The sequence below is a fragment of the Somniosus microcephalus genome, chromosome 22 (genome assembly GCF_052327205.1).
Source record: "Somniosus microcephalus isolate GS21.2 chromosome 22, FLI_Smic_1.0, whole genome shotgun sequence".
NCBI lineage: Eukaryota > Metazoa > Chordata > Chondrichthyes > Squaliformes > Somniosidae > Somniosus > Somniosus microcephalus.
The window spans coordinates 15,053,542-15,068,417 of NC_141008.1; the positions used below are offsets into that span (position 1 = coordinate 15,053,542).

Below are 14,876 nucleotides of genomic sequence, written 5' to 3' on the forward strand. Positions count from 1 at the left end.
GGCTGCAGCTCTATAGCATCCAGCAGTTCAAAATATTTTCAGTAACAAAATATGATTTCTGGATTCCCTAGATGTACCAGTTTTGACCCTGTGGTATTATTAATAAATGGGGGGAAAAAAACCTTTTTGTGAAAATTTCTCTGCTTCTCACGCCCTTAATTTTTTTAATTCTTTGACTTCCATCCTTCTGTAATGCTTTCTCTGGCTGCTGAACACTTTTTTTTTCCTGTTATGTCGATTGGCCTGTAACATTTTCATTGTTCATGTCGCACTGTTTTACTCCAGTCTGTCTCCTCTGCTGTATGTCGTCAGTGTTTCTGTGGCGCTCTCTCACATGTTCTTGTTTGTGCGCAATATCTTAGCTTTTCTTTTTAAGGCGTGCGGCATGTAGGGAGATGCAATATGGGTGGCGAGAGATGAAACGGAGGTAAACCAATAAAATGGCTCCAAAGATTTTATTGAAAATCTTTTTTGGCTGACCGTAGAACTCTCACTCTAAATCGGAGAAACGTAGTGCAGGAAGTAAGATTCGTAAAGTAGTAGACATTCAAATAAAAACACAACATTTAGAAGAAAAGCATTACAGGATCTCTTTTTTATCTGGGACCAGCGTGGTGCCGGTTTATCAAACAGTCTGGATTACAGTGAGTTATAGTTAAAAGGTACGAGAGCTCCGTACACAGCAACAAATCCAGGCTTCCCTGTTGCTTAGCAACAGCTGCAAGAACCCCGGCCACAGACCAAGCGTCCCTGTTGCTTAGCAACAAGTGCAGAAACCCCCGATTACACAGCCAAGAATCAAGAAACGGCCACTAATGAAGAAAAACTTAACTGAACCTACTCCTGAATTTTGCCGGTTAACCGAGATTTCCGGTTGTTTGGGTGCTGGTAAATCGAGAGTTTCCTGTACATTTAGCTATATAGCCACATTTTGTGTCAATGTTGCTAATATTTTCGGTCGGAGGCTTGTGCATTTCTTTTCTGCGATGCTCGAGTCATGCACTTTCCCAGAGTAGGAGAAACTCGACAGGGTAGCTTGCTACACCTTCCAGTGTGCACCTGTGCCTGGGATTCTTTTGATTGGCAGCAAGACTGACCATTCACAGTGTGTGTAGAACCTGCTGTTATGTGCCCAAGTCCTCCTTCCACTCTTGGTGGAAAATGACTGAGGTAATGAAGGCAATTGGAATTTGTTTTTGTCAAAAAGATCAAAACAAAATAAAGCATGACCTCGACATTTTCCGAGGTAACTTTGCCAAAGAAAACAATGTATGTTAATATACTCAAGGGAGTTGTAAATTTAGGTCATATGATATTGGTGTGGTGTGAAACTTTGCAATTTTGTGATTTTTTTTTTTGTAGTATATTCTGATTATAACGGCTGCATTTCTTTTGTATCTTTGAGAGAGAACTGAAGCAATCAGGAAAATAGAGCAAATATAGGCAACAAGTTCTCGAAGGACTATAGCATTATTCTAGTTTGCAGGAAGGTTCTGTTTAGAAGTCCTGAATTTAAACATGTTTGTCTAACAGAACCCTTTAACAGTAAGTAATATTGCAGAAATATTTTAAGAAGGAAAGATGTAAATTAGTTTAATCTTTTTCTTATAATAATATTTCTTCATCCTCATAAGTTAAAGAGCTACTACCCTGTGGGACATTTATATCTCAATGTGAGGGGAGCAATGACAGGAAACTTTTTTTTATCAGGCACCGATAGGACCGGCGTGGTGCCGGTTGATCAAAAAGTCCGGATTACAGAGAGGTATATTTACCAAGGTACGAGAGCCCCGTACACGGCCACAGGTGCAGGAGCCGGGCCCGGTTACACGGCACTTGTGCAGGAGTCCCTGTTGCATGGCCACAGGTATAGGAACCCCGGTTACACGGCACTTGTGCAGGAGTCCCTGTTGCACGGCCACAGATCCAGGAGTCCATGTTGCACGGCCACAGGTATAGGAACCCCGGTTACACGGCACTTGTGCAGGAGTCCCGGTTACACGGCCACAGATCCAGGAGTCCCTGTTGCACGGCGACAGGTATAGGAACCCCGGTTACATGGCCACAGATCCAGGAACCCCGGTTACACAGCTACTAATATATAGTAAAACTTACCTGAACCTATTCCTAAACTTTGACGGTTAAGAGAAATTTCCGGATATTTAGGTGCCGGTTAAAAGAGTTTCCTGTATATTTATTTATCTACTTACAACGGGATGGAAAGTGCTGTTTTATTTTCTAGGAAACAATCGAAGTCCATGAACTTGCAAACTTCTCTCCAAACTCTCATAGTGAAGGTGTGCCCCCCTGCCCCACTTCTGCCCCCCCACTTCTGCCCCCCCCTTGTCACAGTGGCAAAGAAAGTGCACTGTTGAACAGTGTTGCACCAGTGTGTATATTAATTTGCGAAATTATCGACTTTTTAATGCAGTGAAGTATATTAATTCTATCATGGCTTTGATATTCACCCCAAAAGGAAATTGTGTTTGGACCCCACTAAAATTGTACGTACTTAATTTCACTGTAAAACTGCCACTATGAAATCATAGAACCAGCTTTTCTCAGGCTTGGGATATTGAATATTTATAAAAAGGTCACTAGGGAGCACTGTGCTGACTCATATTTGACCACAAAAATGCAGAGTGGAAAGGTTTGTTTCCCTTACTATGACTTGTTGTCCATTTTATTTTCCGAAGTTCTATTCTCAGCCCCTCAAAATCTGCTTTTCTCCAACCTATTACCCTGGTCTTCATCATTTACATTGGCTTGTTTCTGTGTCGTATATCCTTTCAGCCCAACCAGTCCAGGCCGGTGTTTATGCTCCACTCGAGCCTCCTCCCGTCTTTCCTCATCTAAATCTATCAGTATAACCCTCTATTCCCTTCTCCCTCATATACTTGTCCAGCCTCCCCTTAAATGTGTCTGTACTATTCGCCTCAACCACTCCCTGTGGTAGCGAGTTCCACATTCTCACCACTCTTTAGGTGAAGAAGTTTCTTCTGAATTCCCTATTGGATTTCTTGGTGACGATCTTATATTGATGGCTTCCAGTTATGCTCTTCCCCACAAGTGGAAACACTCTCTCTGTGTCCCCTCTATCAAACCTTTAATAATTTTAAAGACCTCTATTAGGTCACCCCTCAGCCTTTTTTCAAGAGCCTGTTCATCCTCTCCTGATATGTATAACCTCACATTTCTGGTATCATCCTTGTAAATCTTCTCTGCGCCCTCTCCAGTGCCTCTCTCTTTTTTATAATATGGCGACCAGAACTGCACACAGTACTTCGTGGTTTAACCAAGGTTCGACACAGGTTTAGCATAACTTCCCTACTTTTCAATTCTATCCCTCCAGAATTAAACCCTAGTGCTTGATTTCCTTTTTTTATGGATTGCTAACCTGTGGCGCAATTTTTAGTGATTTATGTATTTATACTCCGAGATCCCTTTGTTCCTCTACCCCACCTAGACTCGTGACCTCCCTATTCTTCCTACCAAAATGTAATACCTCACATTTATCTGTGTTGAACTTCATTTGCCAATTATTTGCCCATTCTGCAAGCTTATTAATGTCCTCTTGTAATTTGTTGCAGTTCTCCTCAGTATTGACTACCCTTCCCCCCCCCCCCCCCAATTTTGTATCAGCAAATTTAGAAATTGTGTTTTTAATTCCAAAATCTAAATAGTTAATGTAAATTGTGACCAGCAGTGATCACAGCACTGATCCTTGAGGAACACCAATAACCACCTTCTGCCGCTGTGAATTAGTGCCAGTGTTGTAGCTGTACTGGAACAACTTGGCTAGAGGCTCGGCTAGTTCTGGAGCACAAGTCTTCAGCGCGACAGCCGGGATGTTGTCAGGGCCCACAGCCTTTGCTGTATCCAGTACACTCAGCCGTTTCTTGATATCACGGTGAGTGAATCGAATTGCCTGAAAACTGGCTTACCTGTGTCTTTCTCAATTATTATCTTAAAGTGTATTATATTATAGCCACTATTTCCTAGATGTTCCCTTACTTTTACTTTTATCTGCTCTGGTTCATTCCCTGTTACTAGATCTAATATCAGAATCCTCCCTTGTTGGGCTTCTTGCATATTGGGTTAGGAAGGAGTCCTGTACACATTGTAGGAACTCCATTCCCTTTTCCCCTTTGCCTACCTTTTCTGGCCAATTAATATCTAGGTTGTTGAAATCCCCCATGATAATTATTCTTGGTTTTTTACTCATTTCTTTAATTTGTTTGCATATTTCTTCCTCCACCTCCCTTCCACTATTAGGTGGTCTGTAGACTGTTAGTATGATTGATCCTTTATTATCTTTTATCTCTATCCACTTGGATTCTATTTCTGTCTTGCTGATAGCTGTACCACTTTTTACTACTGCCATTGTTATCCCTAATAAGCACAACTACTCCACTTCCTTTTTCCCTCTCTATCTTTTCAAAATACATTATACCCTGCAATGTTTAATTCCCAGTCCTGATTTTTCTGTAGCCACATCTCTGTAATCCTTACTTTGTCTGGTTCCTCGCAGCGTATTATTGCCTCCAGTTCCCCTGTTTTATTACAGACACTGCATTGCTGTACAAACAGTTTAACTCATTTTTAATAGCAGTTCCCCTCACTTTATTTTTAACCATCTTTTTACTTCTGTTCTATAACTTTTTATTCCCTGGCCATCAATGTCCTCCCTTACTTTACTCTTTCCTATGCTCCCCTTTCCTGTTTTGTTTATATTTAGGCAGGTTTAATTTCTTGTAGATCCCTTCCCCCGTCTTACTAGTTTAAAGCCTTTGCCACCTCCCTATTTACCCTTTCTGCTAGGACACGGGTCCCATCCCGGTTCAGGTGGAGCCGTCCCATTGGTACAGCTCCTTCCTATCCCAAAACTGGTGCCAATGTCCCATGAAAAGGACCCCCTCTTTCCCACACCAGTCCTTTAGCCATGTGTTAATTCTCCTGATTTGACTAGTTCTATGTCAGTTTACACATGGCTCGGGCAGTAATCCAGAAATTATTACCCTCGAGGTCCTGCTTTAGCTCCTAACTCCTGTTACTCTCTCCGCAGGACCTCCCTGTTCCTACCCATGTCGTTTGTTCCAACATGGACCACGACAACTAGATTTTCCCCCTCACTTTCCAAATTCCTCTCGAACCACCACGAGATATCCCTTACCCTGGCACCAGTTAGGCAACCCGCCCTTTGGGATTCTCGTTTGTGGCTGCAGAGGACGCTTTCTATCCCCTTAATTATAGAATCCCCTATCATTACCACATTTCTATTCTGCTCTTCCCCATCACCCCCTCCAGGACACCCATCTGAGCCACTGTGCCTTGGTCTGCTGTCCCCCTCGCAGTCTTTTTCCTTGTCGTCACAGGTAGCGAGTACATCGTACCTGGTGGACAGGACCAGTGTCTGGGACCTCCTTCTCAATCTCTCCTAAGCCCTTGCTACCCAGCTCCCTAATGGTCACCCCCCTCCCTTTCCTGAAACTGTGCTTTCCTCGAGGGTGTCCAGAAATTCCTCCCCCCCCCCCCCCCCCCTTTTTGTTTCGGAGTGTCTCGAACTTGCACTCCAGCTCAATGACTCTGAGCCGGAGTGACTAAAGGCAGAGACATTTCCTGCAGATGTGGGAATCCGGGACAGTCTCGCTGTCCACAAACTCCCACATACTCCAGTCCTGACACATAGCCTGCCCTGCCATCTCGCGTCATTTTTATTTATTTGCTTATTGATAGCCTGAATTAATTTAAAGTTTTTATTCACACAATTATTTGTGGTTATATTAATTAGTTTATCTAGTTGTTAATTTAATAAAGTAATAGTTATCATTCCCCAGCTCATTAGTTTAAACCACTGCCCTAGCTTAGAGAGGCAAAAAAAGTTGTAATACTCAACAAGCAATCACCTACCTGCTGTCCTGTGATGTCCGTCCTTGATTTTTTTTTTGTGCTCTCTCTCCACCTCCTTTTATCCCCGTCTCTCGCCTCTGGTCCCGCTCTCTCCTCTGGTCGCCGCTCCTTTTATCCCCGTCTCTCTCCTCTGATCGCCGCTCCTTTTATCCCCGTCTCTCTCCTCTGGTCGCCGCTCCTTTTATCCTCGCCTCTGGTCCCGCTCTCTCCTCTGGTCGCCGCTCCTTTTATCCTCGCCTCTGGTCCCGCTCTCTCCTCTGATCGCCGCTCCTTTTATCCCCGTCTCTCGCCTCTGGTCCCGCTCTCGCTGTAGAGATTGAATGTGTGGGACCTTGATCTATATGAATCAGTGACATACACGAATGTGCTACCTACTGAGCTATTGAGTGTGCTTAGCTTTTACTTGAAGAAGCTAATTGGCATATCATTACCTATTTTTGATGAGTTTAGTTCACATTTCTTGGTAAAGACCATGAATCCTTCCCGAGGAGGTGCTCTGGCTACTGTAACATTGCTTTGAAAATCCTCCCTTATCACGCAGGATATCGATCTCTTCCAACTCAAATGTACATTACGTAACTTTTAACAACTTTGCTCCTGAAAGCTCCCAACTGCTAGATTAGTTAGTTGCAGTCAGGAATGGAGCCCTTTTTTGTTTCAGAAAGGTTCATGCTGCTGTATTTAGAAGCATTTTATTCTTCTAAAATCTTGAGTAAAAACCAGTAAGTGTTCCTTATTTTCTATGCTGCTATTTCAAGAGCTTAAATCGAACTGCAGAAGCAATTTAAGATTCATGTCGAAACTATTGACCTTCCACAAGTGTTTCATTGATGCTGAATATTTTTTTAAGTGCACACCCACCAGTTTTGTTTTCCTTCAGAAGAATGGGTGCCCTTTGTCTTGTGATCAAACCTGTTATTCGAGCCAGTAATTTGAATTGTCAGTTTTCTTTTAACCGAGCTGAGTCACGCTCTTTGGAACCTCTATTTTGGAAGGCTGCTTTTTTTATTTATAAAATGGTACCCATTTCCTTGGGAGCATTTGTGAATTATTTCCCATGTGCTATGTACAGTGCTAAAAGGAGCAAAAGTGGTTCCTGAATCTATTATCAATCATATATACCTTTTATTCTTTACATATCGTAGCAGATATAACCTAGAAAGAAAATTCCTGTATCCGGTTTTGTGTCCAGCAATATCTTGCTAAACTCAAAATCTAGGCTGACATTTCAGTGTAGAACTGAAGGAGTGCCGCACTGTCAGAGATGTCGTCTTTTGGATGAGACATTAAACCGAGGCCCCGTGTGCCGCCTCAGGTGGACGCAAAAGATCCCACTGCACTATTCGTAGAAGAGCAAGGGAGTTCGCCCTGGTGTCCTGGCCTATATTTTCCCTCAACCAATATCCCCAAAACTGATTATCTGGTCATTATCACATTTGCTGTCTGAGAGCTTGCTGTGCGCAAATTGGCTGTCGAGTTTCCTACACTTCAAAAGTACTTCATTGGCTGTAAAGCACTTTGGGATGTCCTGAGTTTGTGAAAGGTACTATAGAAATGCAAGTCTCTCTTTCCCCCCCCTTCCCTTTATCTTTTTCATTTTCCTCTTTCTCTTTCTGTCTCTTTCATCCTTTTCTGTCTGTTTCTCTTTTTCGTTTTTCTTTTTCTTCTCCCTTTTTCTTTATGCTCCCTCTTTTTGTCTGTCATTAATAATGCTGGGCTTCCATGCAAATGAATGAGCTGGATGTGGCCACTTTGCAGTCTGAGTTTGATTAGTCGTACTAGGCCAAGACAGCAGTGGAGATGTACAAATGGTCTCGGAATCCCAGAACAGGAAAGGGGAAACCAAAACTCTTAATTCCCCACTGCTATTTAACCAGAAATGCTTATTCTGCAATAATTAGACCAGAGGCTGTCTAGGGCAATGTTGTAATATTAAGTGGCCAGTTGCAGATGTTGACGGTGGGGGGTGGGGCGAGAGTCGTCAGCTGCATGTTAGTGTACAGTGCAGGATGAAACACATTTTAGAATGAGATGCATACAATCTTTAAAAGACTTCCTCTTTCATTAAATATGTAAATATATGCACTAATCAACAGTGGCATGTTCTGATCTTTGAAGTCTAGCTTTTTTCAGGATCATTACAGAAGATTTAAATGCCATTTTTAGTATACCACAGACGTCACTAAATCATTTGGAGTGTGTGAAGAAATAAGTAAGGAAGGAGGAACAGGAAGTCTGTAATTCCAGGAGCTGTCTCTGAGGAGAAGAAGGTGGTGAATGTTAACCTAATATTCAAGAAAAAAGTTGTCGAGGGAATTGTATACTGGTTACTACAATATAAATGGTGTGAAGTGTTTATCTCTAGTTTGGATGCCATAAGGGACAGTCAGCATCGGTTCATATGTGGTCGGCTGTACCTCAAGCCTATTGGAATTCCTGGCGGTGACAGCTCTTCAATGGAATGTCCAGCAGGTATTTGAAAAAAACACTGCATGTGAGGCTTTTAAAGAAGATGGAGGTAATGGCAAATGAGCTAGTTAGATTGTAAATTTAACAGTATAAATTCAAAAGGCTTTGTCCAAGGGGTGGGGCATGAGTGATGAATTTGTAAAAGGGATCTAGTCTGTGCCCCCTGCCATTTACACTGATAAATGATAGGTGACGATTCTTCCATCAATATTAGAGTACCATTTTTTTTCCAGGAGTACAGAAGGAAGTGGGGTTGGAAAAAGAGGGGGGTGGTGAGCGGTATACGGAAGTGGTCAGAGATTACCTTGTCTGATCGAGTGAGGCTGTGGGAGATGGAAAAGTTGACATGGTGGCCGTGAATGTGAGTAGGAGAATTTATATGGAGGGAGAGGTTTTGGGAGGACAGGAGGACAATTAATTCAGAGGAGAGAGGGCAAGGGGAGCTGAGATGGAGATTTAAATTATCGAAGATGAGGAATTGCGCAATGCAAGGGGAATATCTGAGAAATTCTGGTGGGTTGGCAGAAAATGAGCATTTTTTTAAAAAGGCAAGCGGGATGGAACAAAGTGAGGAGCTCAAAGGAGGAGAAAGTAGGGGAGACACCAAAGTGTGATTTAGTGATGAGGATTACAGCACCACCAAGGTGGTTTGGGGGGCAGGTGATGGAACGTTTAGCTAGGTGGGGATGATTCAGTAAGGGGCACGGTGTTGCCATCCATGTACAAAGTTTCGGTCAAAGTCAGGGTGTCAATGAAGTTGTCCACAGTAAGGTACTAGATGGCAACGGCTTTGTTTGCGAGTAAATGGACATTCTGAAGGGAAGTGTGGAGATGTCTAGTTCATCCGTCAGCAGTCAGGACGCAGTGTCAATGGAGTGAGTGGGATGGGAAGGAGGTTGGCAATAGGCACACTGCAGGAAGATCAGTGAAAGGAGAACGGAGAACTTGGAGTTGCTGCTGATGAGACAACGACTGGTGCCTTGAATGGCTCCTTTTATATAAATAAAAAAAAAAACGCCGAGAGAGAGCCACAGCTGACCATGTGGACCTGGAAGGAAAAAACATTGAGGAACGAAATGACAGGGTGGGAAGAGTATTCAGTAGAACCATGAATATCGAACCACAAAGATAAGAACATAAGAAATGGGAGCAGGAGTCAGCCATTCGGCCCCTCGAGCCTGCTCCGCCATTCAATAAGATCATGGCTGATCTGATCTTGGCCTCAACTCCACTTTCCTGGCCGCTCCCCATAACGCTTGACTCCCCTGTAACTCAAGTATCTGTCAATCTCTGCCTTGAGTATATTCACTGACTCCGCCTCCACAGCTCTCTGGGGTAGAGAATTCCAAAGATTCACGACCCTCTGAGAAGCCTTAAATAGGCGACCCCATATTCTGAAACTGTGCCCCCTAGTTCTAGATTCCCCACGAGGGGAAACCTCTTCCCTGCATCTACCTTGTCGAGCCCCCTCAGAATCTTATGTTTCAATAAGATCACGCCTCTAAACTCTTGAGTATAGACCCAACCTTCATAAACTGCAGGAAGAGCTGGTGAAGCAGAATGGAGTGATGAATAGTGTCGAAGGGAGCACAAAGTTGTAGGAGGATGAGGAGAAGCAGGCAGCTACAGTCACACTAGATGTCAGTCTTTGATAGGGCAATGTCAATGCTGTGGAGAGGACGAGAACTACATTGCAAATGAGTGAGAAGTTAGAATATCATTCAAAGGTGAATGGTAGGTCATGTCTGGCTAATCTATTTGAATTTTTTGAGCCGGTCAAGGCATGGTGGACAGGAGAGTGTCTTGGGATGTTGTCTGTATGGATATGGTGGTAGTTAGAGTAAATGGGTGAGACAAATGAGACTGAGCCACAAGCTTGGGACAATAGAGGGATAGGCATACAGCAAAGTGATAGCAATGGTGGAATGAGAGATGGGAATGGTGCAGTGCCTCGGGGAGGAGAGTGAGAGGTGGAGAATAGGAAGAGAAGGAACTAATAACTCGGTCGTACACCGGGTGGGACAGAGATGTACCCCCAGAAATACGCTTCTGTATCTCCTTCTCAACCCCTTTTTTTGCAGGAAATAGCCTTTTAGGGCAAATGAAGAAAAGTGGCATTGGAGAGTTGTGGCATTTTGAAAACTAGTTTTGGAAAGACACCAATCAAAAGATTTACAAGCCAGCTACATGATAAGACATGGGTTTATATAATACAAAAGCAAAATATTGCTGAAAATTCTGTAACTACTCAGCCGGTTAGGCAGCATCTTTGGAGCGAGAAAGAGTTAACGTTTCAGGTCAATGACCTGTCGTCTGAACTGGGTTTATATAATGCCTTACTGTGTCTCGGAAATGTTTCAAAGTGCTTCACTGTGAATTTATTTGAAATACAATCACTCTTATGTAGACAAACATAGCAACCATTTTGTGTACAGTAAGATGCCACAAAAATAATGTGGATGACCAATTAATCTGTTTGATGTTGGTTGAGGCGGGAATGTTAATTGAAGAATGTTGACCTGGAGCACTGGAATAGAGAAACAGGGTTTTGATTTAACATTACATCCGAGGAAACGGTTCCTCTGACAATGCAGCAGTCCTTCAATACTGCACTCTAGATGCCTAGATAATGTGTAAAAGGCCTCACAAAAGGCTTCCGATTCAAACGAGAATCTAACTGAACCAAGCTGAATCTTTTTGGTTGGTTCATTGAGAATGGTGAGCAACCAACAGGGTTTTGTGTTGTGTTCAATCCCACTGTCGATCTCAAAGCAGAACATTATGTTCAGTGCAAAATAGTCTTCTCTGTCTTGACCCCATGGATATCCTACAACACTAGATTTTAAGCATGCTTCCACCTTTTGACAAGAACCCGCTCTCCAGCTCTTAATTCAAGAAATATGGCGGACTGATATTCCATGTAGATGGGAAATTCTGTTGGTATCTGGCAGCAGGATCCTTGGGGAGCATGTCCAACAAGTGCCAAAGATACTCCGTGATCGGCATATTAAAACCCAACTAAGAGCTATATCCACTCGGCACAGTACTTTTGAAAGGAAAATGTAGCTTAGGGCTTGACTGTACACTTATTAAACATGCAGGAATCTGAGGTTCCTAACAGATGTGGCCTCCGAGAATCCCCCAAAAATATTAGTTTGTTGCATTCAGTGCAGAAGGGGATTAATGTCGTGCGCATTCAAGGGGAGGTACTTGCCATGTAAAGTACTTTTATGTGCTGTAACCTATTTTTAAAATACTTGGCACGAGTAGTATATCATTTCAGTGAACTCAGTTTTACAGGTTTGTGGTGGAGCCTTGATTCCACTGTTTGGATATGTGTTGGGCAACATGTCTAATGGCACAGTTCCATCGAATCCCCTATAAGGAAGGGACATGTAGGTTTTCCCTACGTTATGCAATTAAAACTTGACTAACTGGCAAGTTCTCTTGTAGTTGAGGATCATTCTAGCCATACCATAATCATTCTGTGACCAGCATTTCCTCTTGTGGAAATGCATCCAGTGGCAATTCACCTTTATATTTCTTCCAAACACTTAGGGGTAGAATTTCTCCACGGGTTCCCCGATCTCCCGCCGTAGCGCCAGCAGGAACCGCAGAGAAATGGTGGCAATGACTGTACATACCGTTTCTCTGACGTTTCCACTGGAGTTGAAGTGCGAGCTCGGTAGAACCCCCATGGAAATTATTGATGTCTCTTTCTTTCCTCCAAACTTTGTTTGGATGGACGGACTAGATTCAAGAAACTAATCCTATCTGCAGCCTTAGTTACTTGCAATTTGTCCCAATACTTTTTTTTTAATAGGCTTGAGAGTTTCTCAGCTGAGTTGACTGTTTCAGAATATTTGTGTGCTGAAGACCTAAACTGAAGCTGAGGAATGTACCTCAGAGTAGTAGCTGGTAGAGAAAGGGTCCATGTACAACTGTAATGTTGTTTAACTATCCTTGAGTGGAGAGAATTGCCTTTTCCTGCTTGGTAGTTAACTGATTCTGGTAAGGATTTCTGTGGCTGCATGTGGGGAGGGCCATGGGGAAGAGGAAGGAGGTGTGTTAACATAAGAGGGAGAACAATACATTTTCTTTAATGTGTGCATTTCCACAATAGGAAATGTTGGTTACAGAGAATGATCTGGCAAGGCCAGAATACGCACTCTCTTCTATGTATAAAACGCAACTGCAGTAGGATCAGCACTTAAAATTCTTGGCTGCAAACTTTTCTGCTGTAAAATTGATTAGAAGGCTCTTGGAACTGATGCACCACTCAAGACATGGTACAAAGTTTTCACACTAACTCAACAAGCAAATACATTTATTTCTCCTGCAGACCAACAGTGATTACACTTCAAAAATAATTCATTGACTGCAAAGAGCTTTGGGATGTCTTGATGTGAAAGGCACTATATCAATGCAAGATCTATTTTAAGTTAATTGGAACATGTACTCTTAAAATGACTCTAGACAAGAATTTTAAGTGACCACACAAGCTCACAAAGTAGGGTCTGGCAAGTTAGCTGATTTGCAAAGTGTGTAATTCTGCTGCTACAGATTTTTATTTTACAAGGAGCAGTGCTCAGGAGATTCGTCCCTCTGCTTTTCTTGATTCTGAGAGAGCTTGTGCAGGTGCTTAATGCGACAACTCCTGCTGTGGAGCAGCAAAGTGTTATGCCACTGACCTAGACAACAACAACAACTTGTATTTATATAGTGCCTTTAACGTAGTAAAACGTCCCAAGGCGCTGCACAGGAGTATTTTAAGACAAAAAATTTGACACCGAGCCACAAGAATAAATTAGGGCAGGTGACCAAAAGCTTGGTCAAAGAGGTAGGTTTTAAGGAGCGTCTTAAAGGAGGAAAGAGAGGTAGCGAGGCGGAGAGGTTTAGGCAGGGAATTCCAGAGCTTAGGGCCTCGGGAACAGAAGGCACGGCCACCAAAGGTTGAGCGATTATAATCCGGGATCCTCAAGAGGGCAGAATTAGAGGAGCGCAGATATCTCGGGTGGGGGGTTGTGGGGCTGAAGGAGATTAGAGATGGGGAGGGGCGAGGCCATGGAGGGATTTGAAAACAAGGATGAGAATTTTGAAATCGAGGTGCTGCTTAACCAGGAGCCAATGTAGGTCAGCGAGCACAGAGGTGTTGGGCGAACGGGACTTGGGTGCGAGTTAGGACACGGGCAGCCGAGTTTTGGATGACCTCAAGTTTACGTAGGGTGGAATGTGGGAGGCCAGCCAGGAATGTGTTGGGATTGTCAAGTCTAGAGGTAACAAAGGCATGGATGAGGGTTTCAGCAGCGGATGAGCTGAGGGAAGGGCGGAGGCGGGGCGATGTTACGGAAGTGGAAATAGGCGGTCTTAGTTATGCTGCGGATATGTGGTCGAAAGCTCATTCCCGGGTCAAATATGACACCAAGGTTGCGAACAGTCTGGTTCAGCCTCAGACAGATGTTAGGGAGAGGGATGGAGTCAGTGGCTAGGGAACGAAGTTTGTGGCTGGGACCGAAAACAATGGCTTCGGATTTCCCAATATTTAATTGGAGAAAATTTTTGCTCATCCAGAACTGTGCGTCAGACAAGCAGTCTGACAATTTAGACACCGTGGAGGGATCGAGAGAAGTAGTCGTCGGCGTACATGTGGAAACTGACGCTGTGTTTTCGGATGATGTCGAGGTGCAACATGTAGATGAGAAATAGGAGGGGCCAAGGATAGATCCTTGGGGGACCCCAGAGGTAACGATGCGGGAGCTGGAAGAGAAGCCGTTGCAGGTGATTCTCTGGCTACGATTAGATTGATAAGAATGGAACCAGGCGAGTGCAGTCCCACCCAGGACATGGAGTATTTTGATGGTCCCCAAACAGAATTTGTGTGGGGTCAGAAAGTGGGCCGAAGGGAGCAGCTGGGAGGTGGGGCCAGAAGGCAGTCTCCACCCAAAAGATGAAGGTAATGGAATTGAATGGCTGGCTGTTTTTATAGCACTTTTTCTTTTAGATAGTATGCTGGGCTGGCTGTAGAAACTTAAGACCAAGTTGATGGCGAATTCTCATGGTAGATATGTTTCTGATTTTGGAATCAATGCCACGCTGTCTGTGACAGTATAGTAAATGCTAACCACAGTTGGAAGCACTTTCCAATCCGGTCTATGTTTTTACATACACACAACTTTCAATAATGTGGATAGATTGTTCACAAATGTGATATCTGTTGAATTCAAACAGTGATTTATATTTCACTTGGCAATGCTCCCATTCCAAGCTCCTCTTGCAAGTCTCCTGATTTTATTTTGCCATGTGTTTCTGAGAGCTTATTTTTGCATCTTTGGCTCAACATACAAGTGAACCGAAGTCTTTGCATATTGGAATCCAAGAAGATGGAGAAATCCAAGTTTTTCTCCTTTCAACTGCTGAAAGTACCTCACTCAAGTGATTTAAGTGTAAACCTAGCAGGTTCATTGATTGTCGATGGCATCACAGTTGAGTCTTAAATG

At 43.4% G+C, this 14,876-nt stretch overlaps 1 protein-coding gene across 4 annotated transcripts in view; it reads left to right on the top strand.

Moving 5' to 3' along the window:
* Positions 1-14,876, top strand: part of LOC147102055 (E3 ubiquitin-protein ligase rififylin-like) — a 102,216-nt gene that overhangs the window by 61,162 nt on the left and 26,178 nt on the right. The gene's annotated exons all lie outside the window — the stretch shown is intronic.